Below are 14,566 nucleotides of genomic sequence, written 5' to 3' on the forward strand. Positions count from 1 at the left end.
CCCAGCGCTATACGTGATGCATCAACATGTACATCAAACTCCTTCTAATCTGGGAAGACTAAAATCAGCACAGTGACAATCTTTTCCTTCAATACATCCAATATTTTCTTACAGTCCTTGTTTCAACAGAATGTGACATCCTTTTTCAACAACTTCTACATAGGTGTGGTGATCTGGGCATAGCCCTTGATAAAATTTCTGTAATATCCAGTATGCCCTAGGGTAGCACACAACTATTGCACACTACTCGGTGCTTCTAAGTTAAGTATCACTGCGATCTTCGCGGGATCTACCATCAATCCATGTCTACAAAACACATGACCCAGTAGGGTCCCAAAAGGAACACAAAATAGGCATTTCTTTGGATTGAGCACGATCTACTATCTTCGATAGGTATCTAGCATCAGGCGCAAACTTGCAACATGGTGTTTCACTAGCCCAAACACAGTCTAGTCATCAAAGTACACTTCTAGGAACTTATGAAAAAATTCCTTGAACACCACAAGGACTATGTGCAAAATATTGGCAGGTGCATTGTTCAATCCAAAAGGCATTACAGTGTGCTAAAAACATACCCACTCAGTGGCGAAGGTCATCTTGCTCCTATCTTCTGACACAATTTTGATCTGATGGTACCTAGAGAAACCATTAGTGAAGGAATATGCTTCCTGGCCACCTACATTGTCCAGCACTTCATCAGTAAATGTTGTCAGGAAAGGATCATGTAAACAAGCGTCATTCAACTTCCTGAGATCTACGCATATCCTTATTTCATCCTTCTGCTTCTTTTCCTGCACCACCATTAGGCTTACCCAATCAGATTCTTCTATGGGCTCAATGGTGCTTGCCGTGAACATCTTGTCTAGCTCTAAGAAGACCTTCTCCTTGTACTTTAGATTGAGACGGTAAGGTCTTTGCTTAACCAGCTTTGCATTGGGTCTCAACATGATCTTCATAACACCCAGGTCTCCAATTATCACTTTTAGATACGTAAACTTGGTAGGGAACAAATCCTAGTACTCGCGGAGCAATTCAGTGAATTTGTCCACCATCGCGTCATCCTACTAATCTCCAATCTACGATAATTTGGGCTCCGCCTCCATACAAATATTCACCTGTTTCATTTTCAGTGGTGTGGTTATATCAAGATTATCAATCTCACGGTGACCTTCCATTTCAAGGATGTTATTCTTTTACGGATCCTCATTTTCTTCTTCAATGGTTATGTTATAACATTCCAGTGTGTGGCTCAGCTGAGTAGTCCAATCGGGTTGAATCAGGTCCAAAGGATCCTATGGTATCCCAAAGATTACTGATTTCACTTATTGTAGTGCCTCGTCAATACAGTCAAACTCGTCCTCAAAGATGAATTTCATTATGAATCCTTCACGCAAAACATCGCATTCACCTGTACAATGGCGGAGCTCTGCTTCTAAGTACGAGTTCATCGGGATGACATCTAGGGTGTGACAGAACAAGTGCACCCATTCAGGTTGGGACTTCACTCCATAAGCCTGAACTCGCTTGGCCAAGTGCGCGTGTGGATCATCCTTCCCATCATACTTATTTTTTATTTGTACCTTCGGCTTCCCGAAGAATGTTCTCGTCATCTTTCCACACTCGTACCAATCATCAGAGCTACCCTTGTGCATAACCCGCCACCTTGCGGGTGTAGCACACAGTCCCCAGTCCAAAACCTGGAAGCACTGCTTCTATGGTATCTCCCTTTTGAATGCATCCAAAAATATATCTACATCATTCAGGACATCATAAGTGGGCAGATTTCTTACCTCTGACGACACACAGCATAGCGATCAGGTCATCATGTTACATCTTAGTGTCGTTACTTCATGTAACCGATTCTGCCAGCGCTCTAATTATTCATCAGAGTCTAAGGTGCAGGAACTCTAGCGATCCCATGTAATTCATCCATCTGTTGTTGGATTCACCCAATCTTGGTCTCACGCTATTATCTTATATATGCAGTCCAATTCATCATAGCTCTCAGAATCGCAGACTGGCTCAGTATAGCGTGATCCTTAGTAGGATCTAGGGGTACTATTACGCGGAGCGATTTCTTCTCAAATATCATCTTTCACTTCTTTAGGTTAATTACCACATTCATATCAGTAGCCGAATTAATGCCAAGGAGCGCAGGGTAGGGGTTGTTATCAACCACAATTTCTATTACTTTGAATTCAGCTAATGCGCTCGCGCCTTCAATATCTAAAGTCACCCCTTGCATCCGCTCCATGGGGATGATCTTCTACTGATTTTCCATCCTTAAGTGAATCAGAAACCACTACACCACGGGTATTCCCATTCATTCCCAAGTCTGCTCTCGTAGGACGTTTGCGTCTAACCCCATGTCCAAAATAATCTGATCCATTTCGTATTCTCCTATCTACATGATTAGTCTCATTTCTTGTCCTGTCCTTGTTTTGTGCTTACCAATCTTTCGTAACATGCGCGGTTCACCTGGAGTGTTTCCAGCACATCTATTTATAAGCTCTTGTAATCCCTTCACAACCTTGCTATCATGCAGCACCTTCATGCAGGTCTCTAGAAAGGTCATAAGCATAGAAGTGTCCATTTCCTGATTCAGCTTATCCTTGCTTCCTGAGGTGGAGGCCTCAACGAAGGTCTTCATTGCTTCCATAAACGTTTCGCATGCGCACTCCAAATCAAATTCAGCCTCCTTCACCAGAGCTTTGTGAACCCATGCATTGTCTTCAGGAAATTTCCCCTTATCATCCCCTATTGTAATTCCACATCGGAGCACTATATTCACATTCGGATCCTCTTCGCAAGGCTCAGACCTCATCATTTGCAGGTTTTGATTCAGCAGATGTGGTGGCACCCCTTTGTCACATATCCTCGCTATCAGTGTAGGGTAGTCCTTCGTTTCATGATCAAATAGAGTGCAATATTTTCATGACGGAGGCATTGGGTTAGTGCAATCATGAGCATAGTGTCCTAGTCCTTCGAAATTGTAGAAGATTAACTGTCCTGGACCTCTGCCAGGTCCTCCTCCACCTTGGCTGCATCCATGCCACTAAAATCCTGTTTGTGGCATCCCTGCACTCTAGTCAGGGGGCTGCGTTTCTGCCTGAACCCTATAGGCAGGTGTTATGTCCATCATCAATTCATAACTTTTGTAGTTGCACTCATCATGCCCTACCGACCTACAAAAGTTGCAAAACAGTTGTTGTGGTGCTTGTACAAACTTCTGTAGCAAATGACAGTTATCCATCGTATGTTTTCCTGCTACCTGACATATAGTGCACCACAATGCAGGCCCCGTGCTTGGTCCTACTTGAGCTTCTAGCCTCAAAGGCATCAGTCCCCCTTCTGCAATGTAGTTTGCAAAGACTTGGCAATGGCCTTTGTCATGTCCCTAACCCTTGCATTTCAGGCACCATACCTCTTCGCGCATCTCCTGTCAAACTATCGTGTCCTACTTCAAACTTTGTATTTCAAGGAAAATATATTGCAACTGCGCATGGATTCATTGGACCCGTAGATTCGATACTGCATCAGTGTTTCATGCAATCTCATTTCAATCTCCAAGGCCTCTACTTGAGTCATTATCTTCTATTGTGACAGTGCAACCCTTAGGTGTGGTAGGAGTGAAGCCATGAACCATTTGCGGTGCTGTCCATTTGTTAAGTTCATATTAGCTTCATAGATTTTACACTTCAATCTTTAATCTAATTCCCAAGGTATATCGCCTGGTTTCATCGCGATTTCCTTGAACTGCGCAATCTACTATGCCTCATATTTAGGCCTACTGAATTCTTTATTCAGTGTGTTGTGGATGTCTGCCACTCTAGTGTTTGGATTATCATTAGAGTACTTAATGTACAAGGTTAGCGCACGATGTTGAAGCGCACTAACCAATGTTTCCTTCTTCATGTGATCATTTGTCATGCCCTGAAATTCCCATACATCTTTTACAACGAACCAAAACTAGTCTGACTCCTCATTTCCCAAGCCTTTAAATAAAGGCAACTTCATTGAATTTGCCATGCTGAGCTGCGGTAGGGGTGGTGGTGGTATGGGTGAAGTCGCAGTGATGGTGGTAAAGTTGGAGGTGGTGTGGGTGGAGGTGGTAGTCATGGGAATCCTTGTCTTATTAACTGAATAGCACTTTGTGGAGAAGCTTGTGCTACTCCCTCTTCATCACCCAATGGAAGTGAAATCAATGGACTATATTCAGGACCCTTTCTTCCTTCGTTCTTGTAAGTTTTTCCACTTCACATAGCTCCAAACATCAAGGTAGTTGCATAACCCATTTTTCCCACAATAACATCTTAATCCAGGTATTCAAAGACTTCAAGTACTTACCTCACGGACATTTGAAAAAGTGTCGCTCCACCTCATTGTGGCTGACTAAGGTATCAAACGTGAATTCAATCAAAAATCCTCCTATGATGCGATCGATCCAATGATCAACAGTGCAAATGATCTTATCCTTAGAAGCTTCCAGTCTTTGTACTAGCTTCGGGGTAGATCTCATGGATTTCTATATATAGGTATATAAGTACCTGTCCAGCCATTGTTCCTTTGTCAGTTGTGGGTTTCTATTCTCCTGCACCACGAATTCATGGATCTTCCTATCCAACGAGTCTCTCATTTATTTCTTAGTTGGATTCTAGTGATATGACATCACACATCTCTTATGTAGATTCCGGTCCCGACAACAGAACCCTTTGTTAGTTGCATGGGGCTTGACCCAGGTTCAACATTAGTTAGCCAAACAAATCCCTACACTACTAGCCCTTTTGGCATCAACCCACAGAGCGCGGAATGAAGTCTCACCCGAGGTAGTATGGGGGGATGCTAGAAGCACATTTCTGCACCCTGAGAAGGTTGTGATGTTGGTTTATTCCTTCTGTTCCTTCTTTCATGCAGGTTGCTAAGTTGTAGGCTCTATCAATCTAACCCCTTATTCTGCCCTTCAGTACCTCCGCAAAGGGGTATGATTGACCTTCGCGCAGTCCTAACCTGTCGTTCAGGTACTTTCGCACTGCTAGGGAAGCGTATCGTGCAGATTCCCAAAGTAGCTTAAGTGTCTTACTTATCTTATTAAAAAAATCACAGTTAGCACCGTGTAAATAGATATCCTTGCATACAATTAACCAACGTAATTATATACACTCACGCATCACATAAGCATTATAAATGAAATTCCTACACAATATGACAATATACATTAATAGGAAACAAAGACATAGAATTTGTAGAATGATTCTCTTTATTGATATTTTTAGATGATTACAGACTCCATCCACCTTGCACATACAGCTGCAGGGGTTGCGCACTCAGCTGCAGACTTCCACCCTAGGCGTCTGTGCACTCAGTTGTAGAGCCTCTACCTATACTAAGACCAAAACTTAGACTTCTCTCCTTATCGCTCAAGACTTCTTATTTCTCTACAAAGACTTATTTCTTCCTATAGCTTACTTACTTAGCTTTTTTTAATACAATCCCATGGTCTGCAGACGATGGGTAGATCTTTGTAGCTGACTTTACTTTACAAAATAAGGGCAGACAACCCTTTATGACTCATGACATCTTCGCACTCCGCGAAACAAAATGTGGAGACTTTACACTTTATTACAAAACTTGGCCCAAAACATGGGATTTTAGCCCCAAAACTGTCCTTGGGGGATCTCGTTCCCAACATGGCGGTTGAGACACTAAGAAAAAAGGAAATAACTCATAAAAGGAGTATTGATGAGGCAGGAGATACTTTGATGGAGGATGCATCCTAAAATAAGAGAGCCAAACTTCAAGAGTAGACTGAGGAGGAGATTGAGGTCAAATTGACCCAGCAAAATCTGGACCAACTAGGTTTCCACGTGCTCCTAGAATACCCTCAATAGGTTGGCACTTATAGTTCAAATAAGATAGTAGTCTTTAGCTCCTTCATGTTAGTGCCTAGATTTACCTCAGGCTGAAAAGGTAGGATCCAGGACCAACATCAAACCACGCTCAGCCTCGTAGCTAGCCCTACGAGGACAGGAGGGGCTCTCTCCGGGTCAATCTCAGCAAATGATCATCAATGCGCTTAAGATGAATGGAATACAAATAATTTTAGGCTGGATATGAAATACAAGGATTTGATTTGAGTTTTTGGGGGTTTTGTTGGAAAAAGGGAAAGGCAAATTTGGGTCCGGGGATGAGGCCAAATTTTTGCAGAGTTTCGGTTGGGGAAAGTTAGGCAGTAGTTTTGATGATTTAGATTAAATGAGTGGATAGAAAAGACTGCTGAGGAGCTGAAGAGGGAAAGAGGCTACAAGAATCCTCTCCAAACAGATGAAAACATGTAAAACTAAACAATGTTTAAGGCAGAGCACAACAAACTCATGGATTCTACCTTTGTCACTCAATTTGTTTAATTTCATAAGTAAAGAGAAGGGAAATGGCATACATAAAACATCAATGAACTTACAATTACATTAAGAAAAACACCATCAAAACACAGAGCCACAAGGATCCCAACAAGTGCTGCAAAACCCTAGTCTTTCCTTTGCCAAAGATGCTGAAAATGAATGTACAATGAAGTGCCAAGCAATCCTAAGTGTCCAACCCTGAAAATGACTCAGAAATTACATGATATAGATAAGCCTAACTCTTTCACATGCCTCTAGGGGTCGAGCTCACCATTCTAGGAGCTGTTTCAACCATATCTAAACAAGGAGCTGAAAAATAGGCAATGAAACAACTTGCCTCTATATGTTAGGAAACTGATTCATTCAATCACATTTCACCTTTTGGTGAATGAATCTACTAAGACAAGTAAAAATGTGGCAAAATTACATCATGGTCATGAAATCACATCAAGTTAGATCAAAAGTAACATCAAAAAGTAAAACCCGTCAAAACTGGCCGAAATTCTGAGCTGAAGAGTGAAAAATAGGCCAAAATTCTCTATGTGTCGCGCCCAAAACCTGTATGCATAGCACAACTTTGAGGCTGATTTGGAAGCCCTTCCTGAAGTCTAAATTGAGCTCAAGATAGATCACTGGAAACCCCTACCCATATACGTTCCAACCCAAGTGGAATTTCTGGATTTGGTGTCCATTTTTCCCTCCAAAAATCCAATCTCCCAACACTGCTTCCTGTGGGTGAAAAAGGTGGTAGAGAGGTCATTTTTTGTGTGTTTTTGACCCTTTAGGCAACCCATAACTTGATGAAATCCTTAGGTAATTCATGAGCATGCATAACTTTTCATAAAAATTCCAGAAATGCAAAGTTTTCCTCTAGAGTATTTCCCAATTATAAGCGTGTGCCAAGTGGTGCTATGTGTTGGGCAGAAAAAACCTGTCTTGAAGCCAAAAAATTCAAAATTGACAAAATTTTCTCCAAATTTGCTGAAATTTGGACTGAAGGTCCATCATCAAGTATCATACTTAGCCAAAGAAGCTTCAGCCAAGATCATGCCTTTTCACGTCTCCTCGATGCCTTCTTCATTTATGTTACCTGAGGTGAATCTGAAGAGTTTAGTGCTTTTGTTAAGGGTGTTAAAGTCAATATGGGACCGTGGGAAATAGGACAGTGGAGACACCGAAGTCTTGTCAAGTGGAACTTTGTCTTTCGAAAGCTTTTGGTTTGACAAAGTTTGGGGGAAGGGACAACCACTACACTGTTTGGGGAAGTTGAGGTTTTGGGAATTTTATAATTGATATGAGAGAGGGAGAGTGATAGGGAATGGTAGGGTTTAGGGATATGGATAATAAGACTTGGAAATGACTGTAGTGATGAATGAGATAATAGTGAGGGGAAGGGAAAAACAAGGTGATGGGAATAGAATGATTAACACCAAAACAAGTTTAAGACTCCAATTTCAAACACTAAGGGAGCATTTCTCAACAAGATAAGAAGGTTTGAGTTTTGGCATTCAAACTCTTATAATAAAATTCATATTTGACACCAAACATAGTTAATGACAATTACAAAGTCTCACAAACCAACTTGGAGCAAAGGATGCCAAATCGATTTGAATTTGAGAGAGAAGGCAAGAAATTTTATGCTTTCAGCCTTGTGCATCGTGCGCCTAACCCAACGTGCCGTGACCTCTGTGTGTGCCGTGTGCGTGTAATTTTACACTGCAAAAGTAGGGCCAATGCGCCCCGCTACTTGTATGTGCCACAACCTCCACTCAATGCGCCGTGCAGCAAACTTTACCCTCAGTTTCGACTTCAAATTGCTGACTTCGCCCTTTCACAACTTAACTTGGCTCTTTGATAATTTATGCGTGCAAATGAAAGTTGAACGTGGAAAATATCTCATATATCAATGCATTCTGATTTTTCATTTTGAAATAAGCCACTTTCTTATGTTTTGGCTTTGGCACTTTTCACTTCTTAATGTAAACTCTATTTTTGTTGTTTCCACTTGATTTGTTGAACTGAAATGATGAAACTCTTGGCAATTTTTTGCAGGGATGATGGCCCTAGATTTTGGCAAAGGATGACCAGGGTTGCACTGAAGAACTATAGAACTTGAAAAGCCTTAAAAAATTACATATTTATTACAAAAAATAAATTTGACGATTTCTTCTTCAGAACAGAGTTTTGAAGAAGAATCACTCTCAAGCATTATTGATAATGAAAATTTTGGAATGAAAACTTATTGGGAACATCCTCATGTGCCTGCTAGCATTATTGGACACTTTGAAGACAAAATTTGCGAAACCCTAGACCTAATGACTGAAATGACTTTGGCTAACGAAAAGACTATCCATAATGACTGTAAAATTGATTTGATGAACTTTAATGATCAGCCATGAACCAGGAGGTATATGACATGAGGGAAGTATGGTGACAAGACCCTTCCATCAGAAGATTGATGCTCCTAATGGAATGCAGATGATCGAGCTGAATGAGACACTTAAAATGAAATGCAACAAAAGAGGTTTTGATCTCTGATGGAGGGCTGAACAGACCGACTCTAATAGTGGCTCCAATGGGGATGGTAGCTCCTTGGAGGTGCCAAGAACTACAGATCTTTGGAAAGCAGACAGTGCCTTCATCCATTGGGCAATGGATTCAATAACGCAAGCTGAAATGCATGACTAAAAACTAATGACTTGACGACACAAATTGACTCTCACTCAACTAAAAGCTAACTTGATACTGAAACACAAGCGACAAACTGGAAAAGCTGCTCAAAGTTGAGCTTATTCATCAAAACCTACTCTAACATATTCATTCATCACCTGATCAAGTGAAATGAAACAACCAATGCAACCAAGTAAGCATTCTAGCTGCTGTTTGAATTCTCTGCAAGTGCTTTCTTATGAACAACAAGAGAGAACTACTGAAAGGCAACTCCCATGAAAACTTGTGAACAGATCCGTTGGATAATATGGATTCTCTACCCGCCTCCAAAAACACTGCATATGAATCTTGAAATTCACACTCCATATGGATCTCGAAATGCACACTAGGACTTAGCTCATTCAATGGATTACTTCTCTTATCTTCATAACATGAATGCAAACTTTCATCTGAGCTTTGTGACGAGACTCCTGCTAAAAATGATAAAGAAACCAGCTGCCAAATCAAGTTTATATCAGCACACATTTCAAGCTCACATCTAGTCAATGGAGAAGGACTTTGACTACAGACATCATCTAACACATCAGCTATTGGATCATGAAAAACTTGAAAAAAGTGATGCAACCCATTTTCTATTGGTTCCGATGAAATTTCATGACTCCCTACATGCTGCTCATTCTTTACTGAAGATGTACTATGCAATTTTCCCTTCAAAAACTGAAATGATTCAAAATAGAAAGGTACAAAATGATCTTGTATCATTTGATTATATGGTTCAGCTTCCAAGTCTTCATCTACAACTTGAAAATCAATGGTTTTCGGAGACTGTAACTCTAGATATGAGAAGTCTTGAACAAGGTTTTCATTGCCCTCAAGATGGTCCAAATCAAGACTTGTCGACAGTTGATTTCTGAGTGCATGAATGCTGTCTCTAATGAACTGAAATGAAGCAAAACAAAAAGGCAAAGATCCTTCACCTACTTCAAAATTTGCTGCACTTTCGTCGTCACTGTCATAGCTGATATGCATCGGCTGATCACTGTATTCGAGCTGCTGAAAGTGAAATTCTTTCTCCCACAAACTAGTTGTTGATTCATCTGCAAGATTAGCTTCTGTTTGGAGAACATAATCATCATCATACTGATCAAAATAAGGCAAATCATCATTATAAAAGACATCATCAAGCATACATGTCATATCAACATATCACTCTTCTCCAAGATGACCTACTAAAACAATCATTATCAGATCTATGACAAGTGGGATAAGAAAGAAGATGTTTTGGATCAGCAACTTGTTCTTTTTCAAATAGTGAGTCGTAGGCTTGAACATCGTAATCATTCCTTGCATTGATCTTGTCCATCATCTTTTCCACTGCACTTGCCAAAATGTCAAGCTTTACCTCTAAAGATGCCGATTTCTCTGGATCTATGTTATTCATCTCTTCTTCCTTCAACTTTTCCCTTCAGATCAGCAAATGTGCCTCTACATCTACTGCACCGTTCTGCATCTCTTCAAGTGTTGCAATATTCCTTTCTCTCAGCTGAAACTCCATTTCTGGATCAAAGGCTTCCGGGTAGTGCAAGAGAGCGGATCCAGGAGGAGGTCTTATATTAATAGGCATCGAATAATAAACTTGGTTAAATCTGGCTAAAAACTATTGTATTGTCTCCCTTGGCAATCTTTTTAGCTGGTTATACTCTTTTATAATCAAGAAAGGGTTTTGTCTTACCACCCACTTGTCGAGGAAAAATTTGATGAATTGTTGGAAATCTGAGATCCTCGCATTAGGTAGGGTTTTGAACCAACTCTTGACTTTTCCTTGCAAAGAAAGAGAAAAAAGCCTAATACTGACATCTTCTTCATCAACTTTAAAAAGGTCAAGAAAAGACTCAAAATTCAATACATTTCTCTCAGCAGTGATGTTTTCGCGCTCACCATCAAATCTTGGTAGATATAGGTCATGATTTTTAGGGAAAGCATGGGATATAGGAGGTAAAATCAGAGGTTTGTATCGATCTGGAATTTTACAAGGTAGTGAGGTATGTACAAAAGCTGTAGAATTAGTCTTGGTCTCTTCAGGTTCATCATTTTGAAGACGATCATCAAAAACTTCAGGAAAAGGATCTTGATCAAGCTCAAAGGTATGCAAATCTTTGGTATTTACAATCTTCCAAGGGAAAGAATCAACTGCAGGCTTAGGATCTTTTCTCAAGCATAGTATACTTTGCAAGGCCTTCTTGACATTCTTAAGAAAAGAGAAGAAATAATTTAGAACAAAGAAAAAGATGTCTTGGATGCAATTCCAACTTGAATACCTGATCTTTCTATATTGTCCTTTCATGTTTCTGCTGGTCAGGTTCATCCTCCAGTGGAGCCTTGGATCTGATCTCAAAACTGATTTGGAATCGCCAGGTGAATGATTTCAGCCTTGCTGTGTCTGATCGTTGTCCACCATCAAAAATTAGATCTAACTTGATACATGTACTGGGGTGATCGTTTAGATTAGATGTTCAGTTTATAAACTAGACTAGAGATTGACTAAAGTAGCTTTCATCTACTTTCGCTAATGCAAAGCAAGAGCGTTTCGAAGGCTACCTGGCTAACTTCAGGCTCTGTCTGTAGTCTACAAATCCAAACAATGAAAATAAACTTTCTTCCCCAGTATGGTCGACACCATGTTAGTGCCTAGATTTACCTCAAGCTGAAAAGGTAGGTTCCAGGACCAACATCAAACCATGCTCAGCCTCGTAGCTAGCCCTAAGAGGACAGGAGAGGGCTCTCTCCGGGTCAATCTCAGCAAATGATGATCAATGGGCTTAAGATGACTGAAATAAAACTAATTTTAGGCTAGATATGAAATACAAGGATTTGATTTGAGTTTTTGGGGGTTTTGTTGGAAAAAGGGAAAGGCAAATTTGGGTCTGGGGATGAGGCCAAATTTTTGCAGAGTTCCGGTTGGGGCAAGGTAGGCAGTAGTTTTGATGCTTTAGATTAAATGAATGGATAGAAAATACTGCTGAGGAGCTAAAGAGGGCAAGAGGCTGCAAGAATCCTCTCCAAACAGATGAAAACATGTAAAACTAAACAAAGTTTAAGGCAAAGCACAACAAACTCATGGATTCTACCTTTGTCACTCAATTTGTTTAATTTCAGAAGCAAAGAGAAGGGAAATGGCATACATAAAACATTAATGAACTTATAATTACATCAAGAAAAAAACCATCAAAACACAGAGCCACAAGGATCCCAACAAGTGCTACAAAACCCTGGTCTTTCCTTTGCCAAAAATGCTGAAAATGAATGTATAATGAAGTGCCAAGCAATCCTAGGTGTCCAACCCTAAAAATAACTCAGAAATTACATGGTATAGACAAGCCTAACTCCTTGCCATGCCTCCAGGGGTCGAGCTCATCATTCTAGGAGCTGTTTCAACCATATCTAAACAAGGAACTGAAAAATGGGCAATGAAACATCTTGCCTCTATATGTTAGGAAACTGATTCATTCTTTCACATTTCACCTTTTGGTGAATGAATCTACTAAGACAAGTAAAAATGTGCCAAAATTACATCATGGTCATGAAATTACATCAATTTAGATCAAGAGTAACATCAAAAAGTAAAACTAGTCAAAATTGGCCAAAATTCTGAGCTAAAGAGTGAAAAATAGGCCAAAATTCTCTATGTGTCGCGCCCAAAACCTGTATGCGTAACACAAATTTTAGGCTGATTTTGAGGCCCTTCCTGAACTCCAAATTGAGCTCAAGATAACTCATTGGAAAGCCCGGCCCATATACTTTCCAACCCAAGTCGAATTTTTGGATTTGGTGTCCATTTGCCCCTCCAAAAATCCGATCCCCAACACTGCTTCCTGTGGGTGCAAAAAGGTGGCAGAGAGGTCATTTTTTGTGTGTTTTTGACCCTTTAGGCAACCCAGAACTTGATGAAATCCTTAGGTAATTCTTAAGCATGCATAAATTTTCATAACAAATCCATAAATGCAAAGTTTTCCTCCATAGGATCTCCCAATTATAAGCGCGCGCCAAGTGGCACTACGCGTTGGGCAAAAAAACCTGTTTTGAAGCCAAAAAATTCAAAATCGACAAAATTTTCTCCAAATTTGCTGAAATTTGGACTAAAGGTCCATCATCAAGTATCATGCTCAGCCAAAGAATCTTTGGCCAAGATCATGCCTTTTCACGTCTCCTCGATGCCTTCTTCATTTATGTTGCCTGAGGTGAATATGAAGAGTTTGGTGCTTTTGCCAAAGGTGTCAAAGTCAATATGGGACCATGGGAAATAGGACAGTGGAGGCACTGAAGTCTTCTGAAGTGGTACTTTATCTTTTGAAAGCTTTTGGTTTGACAAACTTTGGGAGAAGGGACAGCCACTGCACTGTTTGGGGAAGTTGAGGTTTTGGGAATTTTATAATTGATATGAGAGAGGGAGAGTGATAGGGAATGGTAGGGTTTAGGGATATGGATAATAGGACTTGGGAGTGACTGTAGTGATGAATGAGATAATAGTGCGGGGAAGGGAAAAACAAGGTGATGGGAATAGAATGATTAACACCAAAACAAGTTTAGAACTCCAATTTCAAACATTAAGGGAGCATTTCTCAACAAGATAAGAAGGTTTGAGTTTTGGCATTCAAACTCTTATAATAAAATTCATATTTGACACCAAACATAGTTAATGACAATTACAAAGTCTCACAAACCAACTTGGAGCAAAGGAGGCCGAATCGATTTGAATTTGAGAGAGAAGGCAAGAAATTTTATGCTTTCAGCCTTGTGCGCCGTGCGCCTAACCCAACACACCGCGACCTCTGTGTGCACTGCGCGCATGTAATTTTACACTGCAAAAGAAAGGCCAATGCGCCGCAACCTCCACTCAATGCACCGCGTAGCAAACTTTACCCTCAGTTTCGACTTCAAACTGCTGACTTCACCCTTTCACAACTTAACTTGGCTCTTTGATAATTTATGCATGCAAATGAAGCTTGAATGTGGAAAATATCTCATATATCAATGCATTCTGATTTTTCATTTTGAAATAAGCCACTTTCTTATGTTTTGGCTTTGGCACTTTTCACTTCTTAATGTAAACTCTGTTTTTGTTGTTTCCACTTGATTTGTTGAACTGAAATGATGAAACTCTTGGCAATTTTTGCAGGGATGATGGCCTCGAATTTCGGCAAAGGATGACCAGGGTTGCACTGAAGAACTATAGAACTTGAGAAACCTTAAAAATTTACATATTTATTACAAAAGATAAATTTGACGATTTCTTCTTCAAAATAGAGTTTGGAAGAAGAATCCGTCTCAAGCATTATTGATAATGAAAATTTTGGAATGAAAACTTATTGGGGACATCCTCATGTGCCTACTGGCATAATTGGACACTTTGAAGACAAAATTTGCAAAACCCTAGACCTAATGACTGGAATGACTCTTGGCTGACCAAAAGACTATCCATAATGACTGTGAAATTGATT

This window comes from Pinus tabuliformis, chromosome 8 (genome assembly GCF_031772625.1).
Source record: "Pinus tabuliformis cultivar Carrire ecotype Pingquan chromosome 8, CPIR1, whole genome shotgun sequence".
NCBI lineage: Eukaryota > Viridiplantae > Streptophyta > Pinopsida > Pinales > Pinaceae > Pinus > Pinus tabuliformis.